This window comes from Monodelphis domestica, chromosome 5 (assembly GCF_027887165.1).
Source record: "Monodelphis domestica isolate mMonDom1 chromosome 5, mMonDom1.pri, whole genome shotgun sequence".
Classification (NCBI taxonomy): Eukaryota; Metazoa; Chordata; class Mammalia; order Didelphimorphia; family Didelphidae; genus Monodelphis; species Monodelphis domestica.
In genome coordinates, this window is record NC_077231.1 from 68,818,688 (window position 1) to 68,844,679 (window position 25,992).

At 36.0% G+C, this 25,992-nt stretch overlaps 1 pseudogene; it reads left to right on the forward strand.

Moving 5' to 3' along the window:
• LOC100021180 (retinitis pigmentosa 9 protein homolog) overlaps positions 1–24,347 on the forward strand; it is a 73,771-nt pseudogene extending 49,424 nt beyond the window's left edge.
• Positions 24,348–25,992: the final 1,645 nt, after the last annotated feature.

The window sequence follows — 25,992 nt, forward strand, 5'->3', positions numbered from 1 at the left end:
GAATCCAAAACCCTACCATATGTTGTCTTCAAGAAACACACATGAGGCGGGTTGACACCCACAAGGTCAGAATTAAAGGATGGAGTAAGACCTTCTGGGCCTCAACTGATAGAAAGAAGGCAGGAGTGGTAATCATGATATCTGATAAAGCCAATGCAAAAATAGACCTTATCAAAAGGGATAGGGAAGGTAATTATATTTTGTTAAAAGGGACTCTAGACAACGAGGAAATATCATTAATCAACATGTACGCACCAAATAATATAGCACCCAAATTTCTAATGGAGAAACTAGGCGAATTGAAGGAAGAAATAGACAATAAAACCATACTAGTGGGAGACTTAAACCAACCATTATCAAATTTAGATAAATCAAATCAAAAAATAAATAAGAAAGAGGTAAAAGAAGTGAATGAAATCTTAGAAAAATTAGAATTAATAGACATATGGAGAAAAATAAATAGGGATAAAAAGGAATACACCTTCTTCTCAGCACCACATGGCACATTCACAAAAATTGACCATACATTAGGTCACAGAAACATAGTACACAAATGCAAAAAAAGCAGAAATAATGAATGCAGCCTTCTCAGATCACAAGGCAATAAAAATAATGATTAGTAATGGTACATGGAAAACGAAATCTAAAACCAATTGGAAATTAAACAATATGATACTCCAAAACCGTTTAGTTAAAGAAGAAATCATAGAAACAATTAATAATTTCATCAAGGAAAATGACAATGGCAAAACATCCTTTCAAACCTTTTGGGATGCAGCCAAAGCGGTAATCAGAGGCAAATTCATATCCCTGAAAGCTTATATTGACAAACAAGGGAGAGCAGAGATCAATCAATTGGAAATGCAATTGAAAAAACTCGAAAGCGATCAAATTAAAAACCCCCAGCAGAAAACCAAATTAGAAATCCTAAAAATTAAGGGAGAAATTAATAAAATCGAAAGTGATAGAACTATTGATTTAATAAATAAGACAAGAAGCTGGTACTTTGAAAAAACAAACAAAATAGACAAAGTACTGGTCAATCTAATTAAAAAAAGGAAGGAAGAAAAGCAAATTCACAGCATTAAAGATGAAAAGGGGGACAGCACCTCCAATGAGGAGGAAATTAAGGCAATCATTAGAAATTACTTTGTCCAATTATATGGCAACAAATACACCAATTTAGGAGAAATGGATGAATATATACAAAAATACAAACTGCCTAGACTACCAGAAGAGGAAATAGAATTCTTAAATAATCCCATATCAGAAATTGAAATCCATCAAGCCATCAAAGAACTTCCTAAGAAAAAATCCCCAGGGCCTGATGGATTCACCTGTGAATTCTATCAAACATTCAGAGAACAGTTAACCCCAATACTATACAAACTATTTGACATAATAAGCAAAGAGGGAGTTCTACCAAACTCTTTTTACGACACAAACATGGTACTGATTCCAAAACCAGGCAGGTCAAAAACAGAGAAAGAAAACTATAGGCCAATCTCCCTAATGAATATAGATGCAAAAATCTTAAATAGGATACTAGCAAAAAGACTCCAGCAAGTGATCAGAAGGATCATTCACCATGATCAAGTAGGATTCATACCAGGGATGCAGGGCTGGTTCAACATTAGGAAAACCATCCACATAATTGACCACATCAACAAGCAAACTAGCAAGAACCACATGATTATCTCAATAGATGCAGAAAAAGCCTTTGATAAAATACAACACCCATTCCTATTAAAAACACTAGAAAGCATAGGAATAGAAGGGTCATTCCTAAAAATAATAAACAGTATATATCTAAAACCAAAAGCTAATATCATCTGCAATGGGGATAAACTAGATGCATTCCCAATAGGATCAGGAGTGAAACAAGGATGCCCATTATCACCCCTACTATTTGACATTGTACTAGAAACACTAGCAGTAGCAATTAGAGAAGATAAAGAAATTGAAGGCATCAAAATAGGCAAGGAGGAGACCAAGTTATCACTCTTTGCGGATGACATGATGGTCTACTTAAAGAATCCTAGAGATTCAACCAAAAAGCTAATTGAAATAATCAACAACTTTAGCAAAGTTGCAGGATACAAAATAAACCCACATAAATCATCAGCTTTTCTATATATCTCCAACACAGCTCAGCAGCAAGAACTAGAAAGAGAAATCCCATTCAAAATCACCTTAGACAAAATAAAATACCTAGGAATCTATCTCCCAAGACAAACACAGGAACTATATGAACACAACTACAAAACACTCGCCACACAACTAAAACTAGACCTGAACAAATGGAAAAACATTAACTGCTCATGGATAGGACGAGCCAATATAATAAAAATTACCATCCTACCCAAACTTATTTATCTATTTAGTGCCATACCCATTGAACTACCAAAATACTTCTTCACTGATTTAGAAAAAACCATAACAAAGTTCATTTGGAAGAACAAAAGATCAAGGATATCCAGGGAAATAATGAAAAAAAACACATACGATGGGGGCCTTGCAGTCCCTGACCTAAAACTATATTACAAAGCAGCAGTCATCAAAACAATTTGGTACTGGCTAAGAAACAGAAAGGAAGATCAGTGGAATAGACTGGGGGAAAGCGACCTCAGCAAGACAGTATACGATAAACCCAAAGATCCCAGCTTTTGGGACAAAAATCCACTATTCGATAAAAACTGCTGGGAAAATTGGAAGACAGTGTGGGAGAGACTAGGAATAGATCAACACCTCACACCCTACACCAAGATAAATTCAAAATGGGTGAGTGACTTAAACATAAAGAAGGAAACCATAAGTAAATTGGGTAAACACAGAATAGTATACATGTCAGACCTTTGGGAGGGGAAAGCCTTTAAAACCAAGCTAGATATAGAAAGAATCACAAAATGTAAAATAAATAATTTTGACTACATCAAACTAAAAAGCTTTTGTACAAACAAAACCAATATAACTAAAATCAGAAGGGAAACAACAAATTGGGAAAAAATCTTCATAGAAACCTCTGACAAAGGTTTAATTACTCATATTTATAATGAGCTAAATCAATTGTACAAAAAATCAAGCCATTCTCCAATTGATAAATGGGCAAGGGACATGGATAGGCAGTTCTCAGATAAAGAAATCAAAACTATTAACAAGCACATGAAGAAGTGCTCTACATCTCTTATAATCAGAGAGATGCAAATCAAAACAACTCTGAGGTATCACCTCACACCTAGCAGATTGGCTAACATGACAGCAAAGGAAAGTAATGAATGCTGGAGGGGATGTGGCAAAGTAGGGACATTAATTCATTGCTGGTGGAGTTGTGAATTGATCCAACCTTTCTGGAGGGCAATTTGGAACTATGCACAAAGGGCGACAAAAGAATATCTACCCTTTGACCCAGCCATAGCACTGCTGGGTTTGTACCCCAAAGAGGTAATGGACACAAAGACTTGTACAAAAATATTCATAGCTGCGCTCTTTGTGGTGGCCCAAAACTGGAAAACGAGGGGATGCCCATCAATTGGGGAATGGCTGAACAAACTGTGGTATATGTTGGTGATGGAGTACTATTGTGCTAAAAGGAATAATAAAGTGGAGAAGTTCCATGGAGACTGGAACAACCTCCAGGAAGTGATGCAGAGTGAGAGGAGCAGAACCAGGAGAACATTGTACACAGAGACTAATACACTGTGGTATAATCGAACGTAATGGACTTCTCCATTAGTGGCAGTGTAATGTCCCTGAACAACTTGCAGGGATCCAGGAGAAAAAAACACCATTCATAAGCAAAGGATAAACTATGGGAGTGGAAACACCGAGGAAAAGCAACTGCCTGAATACAGAGGTTGAGGGGACATGACAGAGGACAGACTCTAAATGAACACTCTAGTGCAAATACTATCAACAAAGCAATGGGTTCAAATCAAGAAAACATCTAATGCCCAGTGGACTTACGCGTCGGCTATGGGGGGTGGGGGGGAGGAAAAGAAAATGATCTTTAACGAATAATGCTTGGAAATGATCAAATAAAATATATTAAAAAAAAAGAAGAAGTAGAAGAACAATAAAGGTTACAAGAACTCTTAAAAAAATGAGATAGAGAAGGAAAAAGCCAACCACTCCAGTATCTCTGCCAAGAAAGTACCCCAAAGGGTCATTAAGAGTTGGTGTGATTGAAAAATGATTTTAGGAAAATAAATGTAAATTTTAATACAAACTTCACAACTAACTTCACAGCAGAATGAGGTTTGTGTCATCAGCCTAAAGTTTTTGTGCAAAAATTACATGTATTTTAGTGACTTAGAATCTAAATTTGTGTGTGTTAGATGAAAATAATAAGGCTCTCTTTGAATGCATGGAGGTATTTAGTGCTCTGAAGGAAAGAGAAGATCATGATATCCTCTATTTAGGGCAGCTTACATTGAGTCCACAACTCAGCTCTAGGTGCCATGTTTTAAGAACAGAAACAGAGTGTGTCCAGAAAGGAATGGTCTTGATGAATAAGTTTCCTGGACAGCATAGCATAATAGGTTCCTTCTTACTTTTAGGTCCATCATTTCTTAGAAGAAAAACTGAGATTAAGAGAAATTATCTATCTTGTCATCTAGGATTTCTTAGAATTATAAGATTCTGTAAGTCAATGCCATGGCACAGGACTGATCCTAAATTCTAAGAAGCTATGCAGTGGCCAATAAGAATCAGCATTTTTAAATATATGTGCCAAAATGTGCATTTCTACTGCAAAATCTGATGAATCCCACAAAACTTTGTTCCACTGAGTATGAATTTTGTAGCTATGAAACATTCAAAGATACGTAACAAATATTTGATGGCTTACAAATGATATAAATGGGAAAATGCTAACATAGATCAAATGAGAAATCCTTAAGATTTTTGTTTTTGTAGTGTTATTGGTTATGTTTTTGCTATTGTTTCTGGTTGATAATTGTCCTGAACTTGAAAAATGGTGAACTACCATTTAGAAAATCCTATCAAATTAGTTCAGAAAATCCAGGTGGACATGCTAGTCAGTATGCAACAGGTACTCTGCTAAGTAAAATGGATACAAAAGCACAAAAGATGGTCTCTCTTCTCTTTGGGGGGACTCACATATTAGTTGTGGAGGCAATTTGTGAAAGTACATACAGTCACTAGGAGATATCAACAAAGATGATAAATGGGCAATAAAAATTTAGAATTGTTTTATTTGGACACAGATAATTGATTGAGGAATAGCGAATGGAATTTGTACAAGGACTCTGTAACCTATTTTTTTATCTTAATTGCAGAATAATTTTCCTTACAATTAGACATTTGCATAAGAGTTTCCTCTCCATGGAGACCTTTAAGCATTGACTGTACTAGCATTTCTAGCCTTATAGTGGGGATTCCTTTCACATATAATTTGGAGTAGATGAGCATAGAGTTCTCTTCCAATTCTCACATTTTGAAATCCATTGATTAGTTTTTAACAAAAAAAGGAATGAAAGTCCTAAAGGCATAATGATTTTAAGTGACTTGCCCAACATCACACAATTATTATATGCCAAAGGCAGGACTTCAATTCATGTTGGAGTCTTTTTTTCCCATGTCCCAAAAGCTTAAGTTGTATTCCCTGCTCTATATGATCCTATCATCTTTGTATTTTTATATTATTAGTTCTTTGGTTAGACTAGGCCAGCAATTTCATCAGTGTAGGCAACAACAACCTGACAGCTTCCTCCATCAGTGCAGAGTGGGTACCTTCTCTTCTAGTCTTAGAAATTTCTCTCGGACACTGAGATATTGAGCTGTGCTGAGATGTACATACCCAGTAAATGGCAGAGGGAGGCAAGTTTTGCAGTCTTGGAGAATAGCTCCCTGTCCACTGCACAAGACTGTCTTAAAGAAATAAAAAATAGGAAGGGAGACCTTCAATCATTAGAATTGTCCTCTAAATTTTGTAAACTGGGAATTCAGTGGGGATTTGTTTTGCCCCAACTTGATCCATTCCAAAACAGACTAGTGCTCATCAGTTTGGTGTTTCTATTGCACTCTGCTATGGCCCCCATCCTCTTGTGCCTCAGTAGGGAGCCCCATACAGAGGTGGTGTTGGAAAGGTTAATGGCTTTAATGCACAACTAATCTATTCTTTCAACCACTGATTAGCATTGAAATTGATTCTGAACTCCTTGTGGGTGAAATGACATTAATCTAGCCCTTTCTGCTAAAAACACAACACCTGGCTCCTGGTATCAGGAGATAATGCATCATTAATTTGCTGACTTATTGTTCAAACTTTTTGTAAGAATCTTGAAAAATATGGATAATGGTCAAAAAAGTAATCCGTAACTGAGTTTATGATAAATATCCTTGAAACATAAGAGTAACATACTACTTTGGGCTAGATATGTGCTACCAGTTTCAAAGTATGTGCACATCTCTGGGGTTCATATCAGAATCTTCGTGTTCATGATAACTTGCTATTTTCAGTATCATGTTGAGTGTATACCTATTGCTGGTTCTTAGTTCATCTACTATTGAAGTCCCTGAATAATTTTAATTAATTATTAATTAGCTATTTAATAATTAAATTGACTCCTGAATCAATGGCTCTCATACAATGAGATTAAGCCAGGAAAAGGGGGCATCTATGACATTCTGTGCAGTCATATCACTTTTGAAATAATACTTAAGATGAGTGTGCAATTATGCACATTTCAGAGCCCTCCACCCTTATTCCCTAAAAAATTTATTCTTCAGTAAGTTATTTTTTATTCTAATTAAGCCGGAAATATTCTCTCCCTCACCTCAGTGTCTTGGAAGCCTTAGTGTTCTTCAAGGTTTAGCTCACATCAACTCTTATATGCAGACTTTCACCATCATTAGTGCTCTCCCCTAACTACCCTGTCTTGTTTCCCTCTGTCTATGGATAGGTTATTTCTTTCCAGGAGAATATTAGCACCGAGAAGAAATGGTTGGATTTGTGGTTTATATGCTCAACACCAGTTGTTGCATCCTGAGTATTTACTCTCTTGTGCACTTGCCTTAGTTCCCTCATGTGTAAGAAGAAAGGACACTGCTTGCTATAAGCCCTCTAATTTTTCTTTCAGTTCTGAATTAAAGATCCTATCATTATTTTTTAAAAAACCCTTACCAATACAATGTATTGGTTCTGAGGCTGAAGAGTCATAGGGCTAGGAAATGAGGATTAAGTGACTTGCCCAGGGTTACACAGCTAGGATGTGCCTGAGGCCACATTTGAACCTAGAACCTCCCATCTCTAGGTCTAACTTTCAATCCATTGAAACACCCAGCTGTCCCCAATGATCTTATAAATCTATGATACATCATTGAAGGTAAAATCCATGGGAATGAAAGTGAGTAGCCATCTATGCTCTCTTTCTCTCATGTACACACAACCACAAACATACACTCAGTGCAGTGCCTAGCACCCAATAGGTATTTAATAAATGCTTATCAAATTGAATTAACATTCATAGATCAATAAGAACAAAGAATTATTATTTAAAAATAAAATAAATATTTACCATAACAATTCTAATTGCAATTTTGGGGGGTTTAATCCCACCTTATGTATTTGATCTCTTCCCCAATTTTGTTTGTCTTTAATGTTAAAAATATTAAGGTAAAAAAGTGAGGCATATTTGACAGCAGGTTGGTCATGGAATCAAAAACATTAAAATTCTGTGACAATTTCAGTCCTTCCCTAGGAACAGTCATTTATTTACTTTTCTTTTTTAATATTTTCCCAAATTACATGTAGATAAAATTTGTAATAATCATTTTCTGACATTTTGCTATCCAAGTTCTCTACCTCTCTTGTATCCTTCACTTCTCCTGAAGTGGAAGGCAATATGATAAAATTATGTCCTATCAAACTATGTATATATTCATGTTCATCATGTAAAAGAATATACTTATATATATATAGTATTATAGTATTAAACATATATATAGTATATATGTTATAGTATTATAGTATATATATAGTATATATATTATATTATAGTATTAAATATATATATAAATTATATATACATATATAGTATTATAGTATTAAAAATTCATGAAGGCAATGAAAAAAAATGCTACACTTCAATCTGTCTTCAGAGTCCATCAATTTCTTCTTTGATGATTCATAGTCTTTTTTTTTTGTCCTGAGTCTCTGGGTGTTTTCTTGAATCCTTGCATTACTGAAAATAGTTACATCATTCACAGTTGATCATCATACATTATTACTGTATCTGTGTACATCATTCTCCTGGTTCTGCTCACTTCACTTTGTATTTTCCATGTTTTTTTGTGTGTGATTATTCTGGTTATCATTTTTTGCACAATAATATTTTGATCTCTACAAATTCCCATTATTCAAAGCATAATGATTAAAAACTAAAATCAGCTACCTACGTTTCTGAAAAACTCATCTGAGCAGAAGTCAGAAAATCTAGGTAATAGTCTCACCGCCTTTCAAACTGTTTTTACCATCTAATTCTGGCCCCACGATCCTCATCTACAAAGTAAGGGAGATAGAGTAGGTTACCTACAACTTTATTTTCCTCTCTAAAATTATATGATTCTAATCTAATCATTGTATGCCAGGTTTCATGAATTTTGACTCTGCTAGAGCTATAGCTGTGTTAGATCTGAACTGTCATTCCTTTGGTTTCAATGGGATCATTAGTTTCACATGAGAAGAGACAACATGAAGCCACTATTTATTTTTCAGGTCCATTCTCCCCACCAACCATAAAGATGCCTATCTTAGTGCCAATTATATCCCTTTGACTGGCCGTCTATAGAATTTTTACTTCAACCTATCATAGAATCCTAGATTTAGAGCTTCTGCATAAGGAATTTCAGAAATTGCCTAGTCTAAACATTTTATAAAGATAAGAATAGGATCCAAAGAAGATAAACAGTTTGTTAAAGGTTGCACAGGTATCAGAGCTGGGGTTTAAACATCTGTCTCTGAACCCAGTGTTCTTTCAGTGATACCACATTTGGCCTAGGAACTTTTTTACTGAGGGGATGTTTTGGTACACAAGGATGGTATAAAATTAGTATTGGAAAGGAAGTAAATGAAGCATTTTGAAGGGGAAAAAAGGCAACAACAGTGATCAAAACACAGCTACCTTGGCTACACTCAATATATCACATTACTTAAATCCCTTTAACCAGGAGCTAAGGGGGCTTGACATTAACAGTAATCACATTTCTTGCCTGGCAGAAGTTTTTCATGTTCTCACCAAATTCAGTAAACACTCTTTTGCTATACCTAACTCAATTATAGAGAAGAAAGCTTAACATTTAAGAAAACATACACAGGGCAAGCCAGAAGTTATAGCAGAGGTGGAAAAAAAGCATGATGTTTGCAGTTAATGTCTCCAGTTAAAAAAAATCACTTGATTTTCATGTTTTAATTTCCTTTGTCTTAATGAATGTGGGGAGACGTACAGCTATTTGCCTCCTCTATGCTTGGAACATGTACCTAGGAAAATTCTGACTATAATATAAATCATTACAAAGAGAAAAGTTTGTGTTATTTTTAAAAGAATTTTGCAAGAATAAAATCAGAGGGCATCTATAGTAAAACTAAATGGATATTACTTTGGGCCAAAAATCTCCCCCTTAACCATTTTCCTAGTCTATAGAGTTAATTTCTTAGGAGTCACAACATTTAAATATGTAAGTGACTGTGCAGGTCATTTAGTTCAAATATCCTGGCTTTGCCACTAACAGTTACCCATAAGACCTTGTACAAGTAACTTCAACTTTTTGAAATTCAGATTCCTCATCTACAAAACAGAGATTACAACAGCTAAACCCAAAAGGCTATTATTACAAAAGATTTTGGCATACATTAACAAAGCAATTAAATAATTTGAAAAAAGTATTATTCATTGATACTAGAAATAGAAGAATGTCACTAATACTAAGAACTAATATTTTTAGGCCTTATTTTGTGTGGGGCACTGTGCTAAGTACTTTATAGTTATCTCATTCAATCCTCACCACAACCCTGAAAGGTAGGTGCTCTCATTATCCTCATTTTACTGGGGAGGAAACTATGGCAAATAGACAGTAAATAACTTGGCCAGATACACACACCTAGTAAGTGTCTGAGATTAAATAATTTGAACTCACATCTTCTTGACTATCCACTTAGGTTTACAAACACAAACACACAATCTTGGAGCAAGGAGAGAAGGAATTTTGGGGTGAATAACATGATTATAATTGACATAATAGAAACATAGAGATATATTAGCTTTTTTTGCACTTTTCCCCAAAGGGAGTATCTGGATGATTAAGGGGGGAAAATGGATGACACAAAGTGAATACACTCAATATAAAAGAGGAAATAAGACTGTCAAAGATCACTTACTGAGTTCTGTCCTTACTTGGTCCAGATGCACTTCCATCTAGAGATGTTAAAAAGAGTAAGTGGATATGATTGCTGAGAAATGATACTTGATCTTTGAAAAGATAAGGAGAATGAGTACTGAAATACTAGAAAAGGAAAAGACACTTTAAAAAAAGAAAAAGGGAAGAAAGTGGAATCTTTCATCTTTAGTCTGGGGAACTTGATTTTGATTTCTAGCAAAATTCTAGAATATATCGCAAAACGTACGGTTGTGAACATTTTTCATAATAGCAAACACAAAGGACAAAACAGGTCCAAAAAGTGTAAACAGCTGATGCTAACTTTATTTCCTTTCATGACAGCATTACTAGACAGTAAGAGCTTATCCAGGGCATGGAATATCATAAATATTTAATGAATCCCTTTTGACAGATTAATTTTAGCAAAGAACTTGACTTGGTGAATAGAGTGTCTGTGGATTCCCCAAAATTAGGAAATAAAATCAGTGGGAAACTTGAGTCAACAGCAGAGAGACTAGCTACCCACAAATGTTCTTGAGGGGAAAAGGAAATTGTAACACACTAAGTCTTCAGATAGTAGCAGCCCAAGTGATCCTTGATACATATGTATAGCTCTGCTCCCTTCCCCTGAGATGCAATGAAAATGTATATTTCCATAAGTGCTATAAAGTGGTCCATAATTCAAAGAGAATACAATGATTTCTATTTGGAGACATAGTTTTCTATACTTTCCCTATATCATAGTGAATGAAAGGAAATAGGAGAGGACTCAGACAAGTATAAACCATGCTTAAGACAGCCAAGACAAAGATTAGGCAAGGACCTTAGGAAGAAGTCGAGGGAATTGTCTTAACCTAGAAACTATTCAAAAGCCTGGATGTCAGGACCAAGAAGGGAGTGTTATAAGCCAGGGAAGCAGGCAGAGCCCAGGGAATATAGAGAAGCTGGAGGACACGACAAGGCAGTGTGTTAAAGCCATCAATACATTAAGGCCAGCAGGAATAGACACAATCCACCAGAGACAAAGGGACTTGACAATGAAATAAAGCCTGTCTCACTCAGGCAGGAAGCTTTTTATACTCTTCTTGCTAGAGCAGCAGCCAGTGACTAGCTCCGAAGACCATGGCCAAGCTAAAGGTCTATAGCTCTGGGGTTGCTAAGGTGCAGTGGTTTGCCCCCAAGAGACAGGTACTGTCATTGTGAATAATCAAGAGTTATCCTGACTCCAGTGCTGTTGTTTGTTTTTAGTCTGAAAGAAAATATTTATGCCTTAAAAAAAAAAAAAAACACAATGGCTTCATTTTCTTCCGTCCAGCCTGCCTTCTGTTCTAACTCTGGAGCCATTTTTAAGCCCGTAGAAGGCAATTCAATCTTATTTAAGAATCACAACAGAGTGGGGAAGTAGAGAGCTTAAACTCTGTTTAGGAAAAGGAATTCAGGTCAGGTGGTTGCTTTTCAAATAAACTGTTTTAAAAAATTTCAAGTTGGATGATTGAATTACATTTTATATATATCCTTTAATCACCATGACTTCAGAAGACATAAATTTTCACCTTGAAACTAGGATGAAAATGAAAAAGACTGAAGCACCACTACACACACTATAAAGGCTGCTTTCTAGCAGTGTTTTCTGCCATATCCAAGGTTAAAATAATAACTAGGGTTGAAGGTTTTCCTTTCTTAAAATAAGCAAAATAGTTAAAAAATAAAGGAATATCCCATAGACCAGCTTGTGAGTCATAAAGGATAAAATAAAAGACGCTTGGAAACAAACACTGTGTCTGTGTGTGTGTGTGGTTTATTGAAGTGAATGAAAAAACATAATTCCCTCCAAATCTCTGGCTCTTGTATGACCTCTAAAGGTAAGATTAATGGGAGTCAAACCAATAAAAACAAGGCTGTAGGGTAATAGAGTAAAGGGATAATACCTGATAACACCTGGGTGTGAACATATGTACTGTTCATGTGATAAATGCGGTTGTGATGAGTAGAAAAAAAATTAAGTTTTAAGAGCTGAAAGGACATTGACTGGCCCATTATTTACGGGCATTTGTTGCTTCAAGGTTAACATTGTGGTGCAAGAAAAAAATATAATGAACAAGGTCATACAATATCTAGGTTCTATCTAGTCTTGACTCTGAGACTAATTCTGCCTAAAATATTGAATGGATCATTTAGTCATTCTGGGCCTCAGTTTATTCATCTGTTAAATGGAAGGAGTAGGTTAGTCAAATATTAATTAGGGCTTATAATATTCCAATAACTGTGCTTAGACTTGGACATATAAAAAGAAGTAAAAAATGTAATCCCTGATCTTAAGGAGCTCACAGTCTAATGAGGAAAACAATATATAAAAGCAATATATGAACAAACAGTATATGAACAAATTAAGAACAATATAAAAAAAGGAAAGGAACCAGAATTTAGGGGAATTGGGAGTCTTTCCTTTCTTTTTTTGCTTCTTTTTGTTTATTTTTATTTTTGTTTTCATTACAACAATCATTTTATTTCTTTCCCTCCTCTTCACCCACCCTTTCTGCAGCCCATGTGCAATTTCATTGGGTTTTACTTGTGTGCTTGGTCAGAACCTATTTCCATGTTGTTGTTTGCACTAGGATGTTCATTTAGAGTCTACATCCCCAACTATATCCCTTCGAGCCATGAATTCAAGCAGTTGTTTTTCTTCAGTGTTTTTACTCCCACAGTGTTTCCTCTGTGGTTATTCTCGTAGGTTCCTCCAAGTTGTTCAGGATCACTACTCTGCCACTAATGGAGAAGTCTATTACATTCAATTGTACCACAGTGTATCAGTCTCTGTGTACAATGTTTTCCTGGTTCTGGTCCTCTCGCTCTGTATCAAATCCTAGAGGTTGTTCCAGTCCCCATGGAATTCCTCCACTTTAATATTCCTTTGAGCACAATAGCATTCCATCACCAACATATACCACAATTTGTTCAGCCATTCCCCAACTGAAGGGTATCCTGTCATTTTCCAATTTTTTTGCCACCACAAAGAGTGCAGCTATGAATATTCTTGTACAAGTCTTTTTCCTTATTATCTCTTTGGGGTACAAACCCAACAGTGCTATGGCTGGATCAAAGGGCAGACAGTCTTTTAGCATCCTTTGGGCATAGTTCCAAATTGCCCTCCAGAATGATTGGATCAATTCACAACTCCACCAGCAATGCATTAATGTCCTGACTTTGCCACATCCCCTCCAGCATTCATTACTTTCCTTTGCTGTCATGTTAGCCAATCTGCTAGGTGTGAGGTGATACCTCAGAATTGTTTTGATTTGCTTCTCTCTGATTATCAGAGATTTAGAACACTTTTTCATGTGCTTATTAATAGTTTTAATTTCTCTTACTGAAAATTGCCTATTCATGTCCCTTGCCCATTTATCAATTGGAGAATGGCTTGATTTTTTGTACAATTACTTTAGCTCTTTATAAATTAGTTATTAGACCTTTGTCAGAGGTTTTTGTAATGAAGATTATTTCCCAATTTGTTGCTTCCCTTCTAATTTTGGATGCATTAGTTTTGTTTGTACAAAAACTTTTTATTTGATGTAATGAAAATTATTGATTTTACATTTTATGATTTTTTTCTAGCTCTTGCTTGGTTTTAAAGTCTTTCCTTTCTCAAAGATCTGACAAGTATACTATTCTGTGTTCGCCTAACTTGCTTATAGTGTCCTTCTTTATATTTAGGTCATTCACCCATTCTAAGTTTATCCTGATGTAGGGTGTGAGATGTTAATCCAAACCTAAACTCTCCCATACTGTCTTCCAATTTACCCAACAGTTTTTATGAAATAGTGGGTTTTGGGCTAAAAAAACTAGGATCTTTGAGCTTATCATAGACTGTCTTGCTGAGGTCATTTAACCCCAGTCTATTTCACTGATCCTTCTTTCTGTCTCTTAGCCAGTATCAAATTGTTTTGATGACCACTGCTTTAGAGTATAGTTTGAGATCTGGGACTGCAAGTCCTCCTTCCTTTGCATTTTTTTCACGATTTCCCTGGATATCCTTAATATTTTGTTCTTCCAAATGAACTTTGTTATGTTTTTTTCTAATTCAGTAAAAAAGATTTTTGGTAGTTCAATTGGTATGGAACTAAATAATTAAATTAATTTGGGCAGGATTGTCATTTTTATTATTTTAGCTTGTCCTACTCATGAGCAATCAAAATTTCCAATTGTTTAGATCTAGTTTTAATTGTGTGAAGAGTGTTTTGTAGTTGTATTCATATAGTTACCGTGTTTGTCTCAGCAGATGGATTCCTATGTATTTTATATTCTCTAGGGTGATTTTAAATGCAATTTCTCTTTCTAATTCTTCCTGTTGAAATGGGATGGAGATATATAGAAATGCTGATGACTTATGTGGGTCCTAAAAGTTTGCTAAAGTTGTTGATTATTTCAACTAGCTTTTTGGTTGATTCTCTAGGATTCTTTAAGTAGACCATCATATCATCCTCAAAGAGTGATAGCTTGGTCTCCTCATTACCAGTTCTAATACCTTTGATTTCTTTTTATTCTCTAATTGCTACTCCTAGTGTTTCTACTACAATGTTAAATAATAGAGGTGATAATGGGCATCCTTGTCTCACTCCTTATCTCATTGGGAATGCTTCTAGATTATCCCCATTGCCGATGATGTTTACTGATGGTTTTTGATAGATATTGTTTATTATTTTTAGGAAAGGCCATTCTATTCCTATGCTTTCTAATGTTTTCAGTAGGAATGGGTGTTGTATTTTATAAAAGGCTTTTTCTGAATCTATTGAGATAATCATGTGATTTTTGTCAGTTTGCTTGTTAATATGGTCAATTATGTGGATGGTTTTCCTAATATTGAACTATCCTTTCATTCCTAATATGAATCCTACCTGACCATAGTGAATAACCCTTGTGATGACTTGCTGGAGTCTTTTTGCTAGTATCCTATTTAAGATTTTTGCATCTATATTCATTAGGGAGATTGGTCTATAGTTTTCTTTCTCTGTTTTTGACTTTCCTGGTTTGGGGACCATATTTGTGTTGTAAAATGAATTTGGTAGAACTCCTTCTTGGCTTATTCTCTCAAATAGTTTGTATAATATGGGTATTAGTTGTTCTTTGAATGTTTGATAGAATTCATTTGTGAATCTATCTGGACCTGGGGATTTTTTCTTAGGGAGTTCTTTGATGGCTTGTTCAATTTTTTTTCTGATATGTGGTTATTAAGGTAATCTATTTCTTCCTCTGTCAGTCTAGGCAATTTATATTTTTGTAAGTATTCCTCCATATCACCTAGATTGCCATATTTGTTGCCATATAATTGGGCATAATAGTTTTTAATGATTGCCTTAATTTCCTCTTCATTAGAGATGAGGTCTCCCTTTCCATCTTGGATACTGTCAATTAGGTTTTCTTCTTTCCTTGTTTTAATAAGACTGACTGGTATTTTGTCTATTTTATTTGTTTTTTCAAAGTACCAGCTTCTAGTCTTATTTATTAAATCAATAGTTCTTTGAATTTCAATTTTATTAATTTCTCCTTTGATTTTTAGGATCTCTAATTTAGTCCTCACCTGAGGATTTTTAATTTGTTCACTTTCTAGTTTTTCTTTTTAATTTGCATGCCCAATTCATTGACCTCTGCCCTCCCTAATTTGTTAATATATGAACTCAAGGATATAAATTTCCCCCTGAGTACTGCATTGGCTGTATCCCATTGGTTTTGAAAGGATGTCGCATCATTTTCATTTTCTTCTGTGAAATTATTGTTTCTATGATTTGTTATTTCTGGTTTTGGAGAATCATATCATTCAATTTCCAATTAATTTTTGATTTACCTCTCCATGTACCTTTACTTATTATTACTTTCATTGCATTGTGATCTGAGAAGGTTGCATTAAATATTTTTGATCTTTTGCACTTGTTTGCGATGTTTTTATGCCCTAATACATGGTCAACTTTTGTGAATGTACCTTGTACTGCTGAAAAAATGTATATTCCTTTTTGTCCCTATTTTTTTCTCCAAAATTTTTTTTCTTTACAAATTCTTGGAATTTTTTGAATTTGTTGAATGACCATACTTTTCCCTGTAAGAATATAGTCAGTTTTGCTGGGTAGTTGATTCTTGGTTGTAGACCTAGCTCCTTTGCTTTCCAGAATATCATATTCCATGCCTTTTGGGCCTTCAGTGTAGATGCATCCAGATCCTGTGTTATCCTCACTGTGGTTCCATGGTATCTGAATGACTTCTTCTTGGCAGCTTTTAATATTATTCCTTGGGCTGGTAGTCATTGAATTTGGTTATAACATTCCTGGGTGTTGTCAGTTGGGGATTAAGTACAGGTGATCTGTGAATTCTTTCAATCTCCACTTTGTCCTCTTGTTCTAGAATATCAGGATAGTTTTCTTGAATTATTTCCTTTTATATTATGTCCAGGATTTTTCTTTTGTCATGGTCTTCTGGTAGACCAATGACTCTTAAATTGTCTCTCCTCGAACCATTTTCTATATTTTCTGTTTTGTGAATGAGATGTTTCATATTTTCCTCAATTTTTTTCATTCTTTTGGTTTTGTTTCATAGTGTCCTGTTGCCTTGTGAGGTCACTTAATTCTAGTTGTTGTATTCTGGTTCTTAAAGACTGGATTTCAATCCCGGATTTTTGGTCATCATTCTCCTTCTGGTATGATTTTCTGTGGAGGTCATCTTTCATTCTCTTTCCCTCATCTCTCACCTCCTTTGCATCATCTTTCATCTTCTTTGCCTTGTCTTTCATCTCCTTTGCCTCATTTTCAAGCTGGTTGATTTTGGCTTTCAAGACACTATTTTCTGTTTCCAGATGACTTATCTCAGTTTTTAAGTTCTTTTCCCAATTGTCTTCAGCCTCTCTTAATTTTGTTTTGAATTGCATTTTGAGTTCTTCCAAAGCCTGTATCTAATTTTCTATGATTCCTGATTTATTACTTGATGATCCCTCCTCCTCTGTTCCATTTGCTTTTTCTTTGTTGACTGTATAGAAACTGTCTATTGTAATTTCTTTCTTCTTTTTCTGTTGTTTGCTCATATTTACCCCTTCTTTAATCCCCTTATTTGTCTGTGCTCTTCCTTCTCTCATTTTTTTTTATTTTTGTATTTTCTGTCAGTCTCCCCTCTTGGAGCTTTGACAGAAGATCTCTCTTTGCAATCTGTGGGTGAGGGGTGTTGGATTTTGAGCTTCACTGTCTTCTGGAGGCTTTTGATTGCACTAAAATCGAGCAGTCTGTGGGGGAGGGGTGTTGGAGCTTGGTTTTCCCTGACCTCTGAAGGTTTTTGATGTGATTAAGTTCAGCTGGGTTGGAGTGGATATGCCTTGAGACCAAAATCTCCTGGAAGGCTGGAACAATATGGAGGGTCTCTGCCTCTATGACCAGGCTGCCTGCTCTTTGCTCCCTCTCCAGCTCCTTCCCCACCACCTGTGTTTGACCCTCTGAGCCTGGTACAGCCCTGCCTGGAAGGTACACCCTCCAGACAAGTGTCTTTGCCCACCCAGAGGTTCCTGCTGCCACTGGAGACTTAGTGCTCTAGGTGGGAAGAGGAGGGGTCCTGGGATGTTCCTTCTGCCTTCCCCTTAAACCCGAGTGTTCTCGAATTCCAGCTTTTGGGGGGAGTACCTTTTGGATTGAGTCCAGCAGGAGGGTTCCTTGGCTCTGTCTTGTTAGGTTTGATTTTCAGTCCCCTAGGACCATTCAGTTTGTGATTGGTAAGGCAGGGTTTTCATAGGTCTGAACTTTTGCTGCTTCTATGCCACCCTCTTGACTCTGACTCCTGGAGAGTCTTTCTCAAGAAAGCAGGATTTTAGCTGAGACTTAAAGTAAGCCAAGAAAGAGTGATGATGATTGAGATCATTCAGACATGACAGCCAGCAAGATAATATTTATGGAGTTTGGAGATGGATGTTCATGTATGAGGAACAAGAGGGAAGCTGGTGTTATTGGAACACAGGGTACCTGGTGGGGATGGAGTGTATAACATAAGGAGACTGGAAAGATGTTGTTAGAGGAAAAGTTACAGTGGATTTTTAAATGCAAATGAAGGATTTTATATTTGATCCTGGAAGAAATAAGAATCTACCAGAATTTATTAAGTATGAGGTGACATGATCAAATCTATACTTTGGGAAGATCAAGTGGACTGCTGAGTGGTAGATGGACTGAAAAAGGAGGCAGGAAGATAAGCCATAATTTTTAGATAATTTTTTGAATGGTATTTCAATTTATGTAGGTCAACTTTCTGAAAAGTGATCTGAAGCCTCAAACAATTACTGGATCTGCAACATATTAAGAAAATTTGACAACTCCTGCACGAGATGATCTCAAGTGTTTCTGGAAGCTCTATCATTGTTTGCCTCTCTAAGTAGGGAAACTATCATAATTAAAGCCATCCCTCCCTCCTCCCATCACATCAATATAGAATGTTTTTAGGAACCACATGCACAAAGTGGTCAAAGTGCAGAATGAGCAGATTGTATCTGCGGTGGAAACACAACCACGAAATCTGGTTTGAAGGGAAATGGGTTAATGTTCCCAGCTTTATGTTTCTGCATATCTAATCCTTCTAGAGTGCCTTCTTTCCTTTATTCTACATTTTAGAAGCCTCTCCTGCTTTAAAGTTCTCTTATTGCATTTTTCCTGGCTCCTTTCTCAAATTGTTAAATTCATCTACAAAATATAACACACATATATACACCCAAACCGATACATACATAAGCTTCATGTGTCCACATTTCCCCACCCCACTCTACACACAACATGCTCAAATATAGATGACTGTGTAGTAGAGAGGATAGAGCACCAGGCTTGGAGTCAGGAAGACTGGGACTCACATGCAACCTCAGAGATAATAGCTGTGTGACCCTGGACAAGTAGTTTAACCCTGTTTGCCTTGGTTTACTCATCTGAAAATGATCTGGAGAAGGAAATGGCACACCACTGCAGTATTTTTGCCAAGAAGAACCCAAAAGTGGTCATGAAGCATCAGACAGGGCTGAAAGAACTGAATAAGTATAAAAACATATATTTACATATTTTATCTTCTCAGTGCATTTTAAATTAAAAAGCTGAACTTCCAAAATTTTACTAAAGATAGATGAAGGCATTGTGCTATGAGAACATGGGATAGGCATTATGTTGTCTTAGAGTCACATATGTTCAACTTGAACAAAACTTGACTTGGAAATAGGAACTGGTCTTAAATTCTGCCTGACATTTATTACCTGAACTTCAATAAGCTTCAGTTTTTTCATTTACAAAATGATTGTTGGGGGGCCGGGGTTGGACTCAATGTTTTAAGTTTCTTTATAGCTTTAGAGTCCTTAATCATGTTGAACATGTTACTATAATTATTGTTGCCTAATGAAATTGTGTATCATACAGTGATCTGAACATGGAAAGTACTTAATAAGTTGTTTGTTGAGTTTAATGAAGTCAAACAAGAAAGTTAAAGATTTCTTAAGGCAACCATTCAAGAACATAGGTTTAAATTTTGCAGCCCCAAACTAAATATAACAGCAGAATTATACAATATAAAATATAGAACACAAAAATACCAATAATAATCCCTTGGGATTGGAGTCCTGAAATATTGAGTACACAAAGTGTTCTAAGGTGAAATATTTTCTTGATACATATCACTCTAAGTTAAAGTCTAAAAATGTATACTCCAAATAAACAATTCATTCTCTTCTGAAGAGCTTGAGAATTCCTGGCCAATGACTGGAAAAGAGGGCTTCCACTCCTGCTTCTGAAACTTATTAACTGAGTGGCCTTAGAAAAGCGAATTCATTTGTTTGTCCCTCAGGTAACTAACTAGGATTATATCTGCTGTGCCATAGATGACTGAAGATCTGTGATGCTGGAACAAATTCTCAAAACAGAGGATTCCTCTGGTTATTTCTCTACTGCATCAAAATATCAAAGAAATCTCCAAAAGTAAAGTGATTTCTCCAAGCTAAAAAACAAGGTTTTGTTCAAATAAGATTTTAAAAGGTGTTCCAGAATTCTAATATATACACATCCATGTGCACACCTTTCTACACACAGACACATGCATATATACCTATCTATACCTTCATCTATGTGAAATATATATTTATATCTGAACATCTTTTGAGGTAATATATAACCTATATTAAGTATATTAATTTGAGAAATATTTATCATACATCAACTATATGCAAAAGTTTCTGATAGTTGTATTAATGGAGAAACGTACTAATAAAATTTTCTCTACCAAGATGAGTATTTCAAAATATAATTTATCTTTTGTAGTTGGGAAGATGCAATTTGCATTTTATCTGAAATTTCATTAAAAATATTACCAATATGAGTTATTTTGTGAATTACTCCAGAAAGCAGAGAAAATATACTGTTTTGTCTATGAAACTGATGAAAGTGCCTAATTTTACTTTTCAAATGCTGAGGCTACTATGGTAGTAAACTAAGTAAAAAATATCCAGGAATAAATCTTTAAAGCAATAAAGTGTGATTTATTCATCTGACATCCAATAATATTAAGTAGGAACTATGGGACTACATTTATTTTCCTATCTGTGGAAATGAAACTCTTTTAGAGCATGTTAAGACAAAGGACAGAGCCAAAGAACAAAGATGCTGAATAATTACTACTAGACACATTCCCAAATCGTTTTGCCAATAATAACTTTTTAAAGCATTTCCTTTGCCAATTACAAATGCAGTAAAATGAAAATAAAATGTTTTCAATATGACTTTAATGCCAAAAGCTATTATGGAGAAATTTCTGATGCTGCAGAGAGAAAGTAACATCACAATAAGAGAGATTAAAATCATTTGCACAAATGATTTTATAAAAATAACTGTTTCTCCTGAAAAATGTCACTGGAATATAACATTAATTTATAAACAAGTGTGGTCATACTTTCTATACCCCTACCCACAGCCCCCAAAAAGAAAGTAAGAAAGAAAAAATATCCAAATAATTCATTTAAGGGCTGTCCCTGGTTAAAATTTTATGCTGAAAAGTTTCTTTTTCTGTTTTTTTTTCCTTTATTTCTCCCTTTTTTCTCAATTTTAGAGGACAAATAGTTACTACTGCTACTTATTTTATATATGTACATAAATACACCCAAATGGACATTTTTCTATTAATATGTATTTTACAATCATCCTCAAAAGTCCTAGGCACAAGGAGTCTGGGTTTCCAGACTTGCTGGATGACTAAGACCATGTAGATCACAGAATCCTGGTGACATACTGAGATGATACATTTCCAGATGAAAAAAGCAGGCCCTACACTCAGATAAAATAAGTGCCATCTTTTCCTTATTGTGTTAGGGGAAAGTAAAACATCTTTGTGAAATCTGAATGACTTTAAGGGACCAAATTTCATCCCAACTTTGGACCAGAACTAGAAGATTTTTGGTGCTAGAGCACAAGTCAACCCTCTAATCAATAAATTCCAGTGACTCGCCTATCACCATCAGCTTCAAATATAAAATCCTATGACATTCAAAACCCTTTATAACCTCCCCTCCCCACATCTTTCTACTCTTCTTATACCTTACTTCTGTGAATTTTAGATTTTCTCCCCCCTGATGAGTCTTTAAAATCCTAGCAACCAGGAATGTATACACCCCTACTTAAGGATTAAGTGTTGAGGAGGATGGGCTATGACAGACATGTGCTAGCAAGTAACAAATAAGATACAATTGACAGACCCCTTGGGCTGTCCTAAGTCAAGCTTAAGCTACCATTGGTACATGTGAGACTCAGGAAGTCACGTAAAGAACAGTCTATATATTTCATGTCACTTCCTCTCTTTGGTGCTCTCTTGCAGAGACTTGGCTCTCTCTCTCTCTCTGGCTCCTGTGGCTTGTAGCAGCATGCTGGGCATCTTGGCAGTTTGGGATTTGAGGCTTGCTGGTGAGGTGACTGGATGAAGCTCTGTAGCATGGGTTAGGTGAGGCATGTTTTCTGAGGACCTCAGTGAGTGATTCCTACTGGAAGCAGAGGTAGTTTTTATCTTCTGAGGAGGTTTCATGGCTGAGTTCTCTGAACTTCCCTTGGCTTAGGCTAGAGAAAATTTATACCCTTTTCTCTCTTCTTCTTCTTCTTCTTAATTCCTTCCCTCTATTGTAATTAAACTACCATAAAAATCCAAAACTGACTTGAGCATTTTATTGGGATGGAATTAATCCCTGGCAACCACTAGTATAATATATTCAGTCAATAACCCTTAACACTCCCCATCAACCACTCTGGGAGCCAGTGACATTGACCTCCTTAACCAAGAACCTCCATATTATGCCTCTGGGGCATCTTCACTGGTTCTCCACCATGCTTAGAATTTTCTCCTCCAATTCCAGCTCTTGGCTTTTTCAGCATCTAAGGTCTCAACTAAAATCCTGCCTTGTTAAAGGAAGCCTTTCTTAATTCTAGTCTGTTTTTTATTTTGTATATTTCCAATTTATCTTGTCTATAGATTATGTTCACATAGTTATTTGCAGGTTGTCCCAATTAGATAGTGAATGCCACAAGATTAAGTACTGTCTTTTCATTTTCTTTGTATCCTAAGCACTTAGCAGACTTCTTGAGGTACTTAGTAAATCTTTATTGACTGCATAATGGATCAGGGTATAGTATTAATAATGTTGGACTTCAGGATAATTTTGAATCCTTGGTTTGCCAATTATTATGAAAAATAATTTGGAAAAGCCATTTTATCTATTTAGGTCTGAGTTTTGTCATCTGTAAAATGAGGGGAGGTTGTGGAGTAGGTAAACTCGAAAAATCCCTCCATGTTCAAAATATATGACTATATAAATTAGTGTAAGTTTTATATTTACTCAGTTTTAGCAGATCATCAGACCCTGAAATGGAAACACTTAGCAGGGAATAGAAAATGTAGAGTTGGATGTCTGGAGAGGTTTTGGGGCTATCAATGTCTTCTTGAAGTCATTGACATAGAAATCTAGGGGACTTTCATTAGTTTGTTTTTCTTGTATAAGTGATATGCGTCTTCTTTTACAACATGACAAATATGGAAATATGTATTATATATATTACAAAGTACATATATACACTTTATCATATTATCTACCATCTCAAGTGGGTGGAAAAGAGGCAAGGAGGTAGAGCATATGAGTTACAAAATGTGGGGAAATAATGACTAAAACTTGTATCAACATGTAAAAAATTAAATTTAAAAAAATGTAAAGGCTGCTCCCCTAGCAGTGGGGAGCCTCAGGCCTGGGCCTGACTATGCCTCCACCTCCACTGCCCCCCCACCAGTCCCCCATGGGCCAATGCAGCTGCAGGCTGGGAGGCTACCAAGCTAGAGAAGCAGCAGGGCCAGGAGCAGAAGTGGTGTCAGTGGGACATGCAGCAGTGGGAGCAGCTGCAGCACCTCAAGTCCTTTTATGAAAAACCTCCTCCTGGACTTATTAAGGAAGATGAGACTAAGCCAGAAGACTGTATCCCAGATGTACCAGGCATTGAACATGGCAGGGAATTTCTGGCTCCTGCTCCAACTAAAGGACTCTGGATGTCCCTGGGGAAAGAAGTCAAGGTTATGCAATGCTGGCACTGTAAACAGTATGAACACTGAACAGGTGACAAAGAATACCCATTCTTTATCAAAGGCGATCAGAAATTAGAACAATTCAGAGTAGCACACAAAGATCCCATGTATGTCAACATAAGAGAGAATAAGCGGCATGAAAAAGATGTGAGGATACAGCAGTTAAAGAAGCTACTAGAAGATTCTACCTCAGATGAAGATGGCACTAGTTCCAGCTCCTCAGAATGTAAGGAGAAGCATAAGAGAAAGAAGAAAGAGAAACATAAGAAAAGGAAAAAGTAGAAGAAAAAGAGAAAGAAAAAGAAAAAAAACACAAATCTAAATCAAATGAGAGTTCAGACTGACTAAAAAGTCATTTCCTTTGAATCCACCTTGTCACTCCAGAATCATAGCTGAATGTCAGAGGTAAAGAAGAAGTAGCCACAAAAGGGCCTCAGTTGACAGAGAAAAGTAACCAAAAAACTTGCATAGTTAGCATCCCTCCATGGCATTTTGTCCTCACTTCCAACAATGATGAATTCATTGTGATGTTGAGTTTCTTATATGCCTCACTGTTGGATTCTCATCCTCCTCCTCCCTTTGTACTGTAGTTTGTGATTAGTTTTGAAAAAAAATCAAACATAAGATATGAAAATGTTCTAGGTGTTTCCAAGAGAGATTCCCCTAGAAGATCAAAGGGTTAATGGGGTAGTAGGATAACTTGAGAAGTTGAGATCTTCAGCAGTTACAAGTATGTTCTATTGGGTGATGAATAATAAAACTCCATTATTTCTGACTTAAAAAATGTAAAGTATAAGGGAAAGTAGATAGTATAGTATAGAAAATGCTGAGTCTGGAATCAGGAAGACTTGAGTTCAATTTTTACCTTGGATAGTATCTATAGGACCCTGGGAAAGTCAAATAACCTTCCTTTGCTTTGTTTCCTCATTTTATAGTAAAGATAATAAGAGCACCTATCCCTAGGGTTGTTGTGAGGACCAAATGAGCTAATTTTTTTTTTTTTTTAGAATTTAGTGTTGTGCTTCTCATTTAATAAGGACTATATAAATGGTTGAGACAGTTAGGTAGCCACATGGTTAGAGTGCCAGTCCTAGAGTCAGAGAGATTCATTTTTGTGAGTTCAAATATGGCTTCAGACACTGTGTGACCCTCATGACCCTCAGCAAGTCACTTAACTCTTTGTAATTGTTTCCTCACCTTTAAAATGAGATAGAGAAGGAAACGGCTAACCATTTCAGTATTTTTTGCCATGAAAACCGAAATTGGGGTCACAGAGATTCGGATACAACTGAAAAATGATTGAAAACAAAACATAAGTGGTTAAAAAAATTCATATAACTTTCCGTGGTTTTTATCTAATTTCCCAAGAAGATCTCAAGTGTAAAGACTGGATTTAGCTATCTCCTGAGTGTAACAATGAAGATGCTTAGTCTGACAAAATCAGGAATGTCTCTACCCATACTTAAGGATTAAGTGTTCAGGAGGATGGCCTTCAACAGACATGTGCAGAAATAGCTGACAGACCCCTGGGCTGTGCTAAGTCAAGCTAAGCTACCATTGGTACAGATGAGGCACAGGAAAGTGATGTAAAACCATCCATATATTTCCCATTACTTCCTCTCTTCGGGCTCTTTCCCCAGAGAGGTGGATCTGGCTGGTGACTTCCTATAAAGCAGGCTGGGTGCTAGTTTGATCCTGTAACTCAAGCCTGGAGGAGCTCTCTCAGACAGCTTCCTTGAGATGGTCACCTGGTGATTGATAAGACTGACTCCTTTTTTCCCTTGGCTCTCAATGGAGGCCCCCTTGGCCAAGGCCTTGAACTCTTGCCTAGCTCAGCCTGAAACAGAGCAGTTTAAATTAACTCTTTCCTCTCTCTCTCTCTTCCTTAATTTCTTTCCTCTATATTAATTAAATTCACCATAAAATTCCAGCTGACTTGGGTATTATATTTGGGATTTTTTTCCTGGCAACCAATTAATTTAGATTTTAAGACACAACTATAAA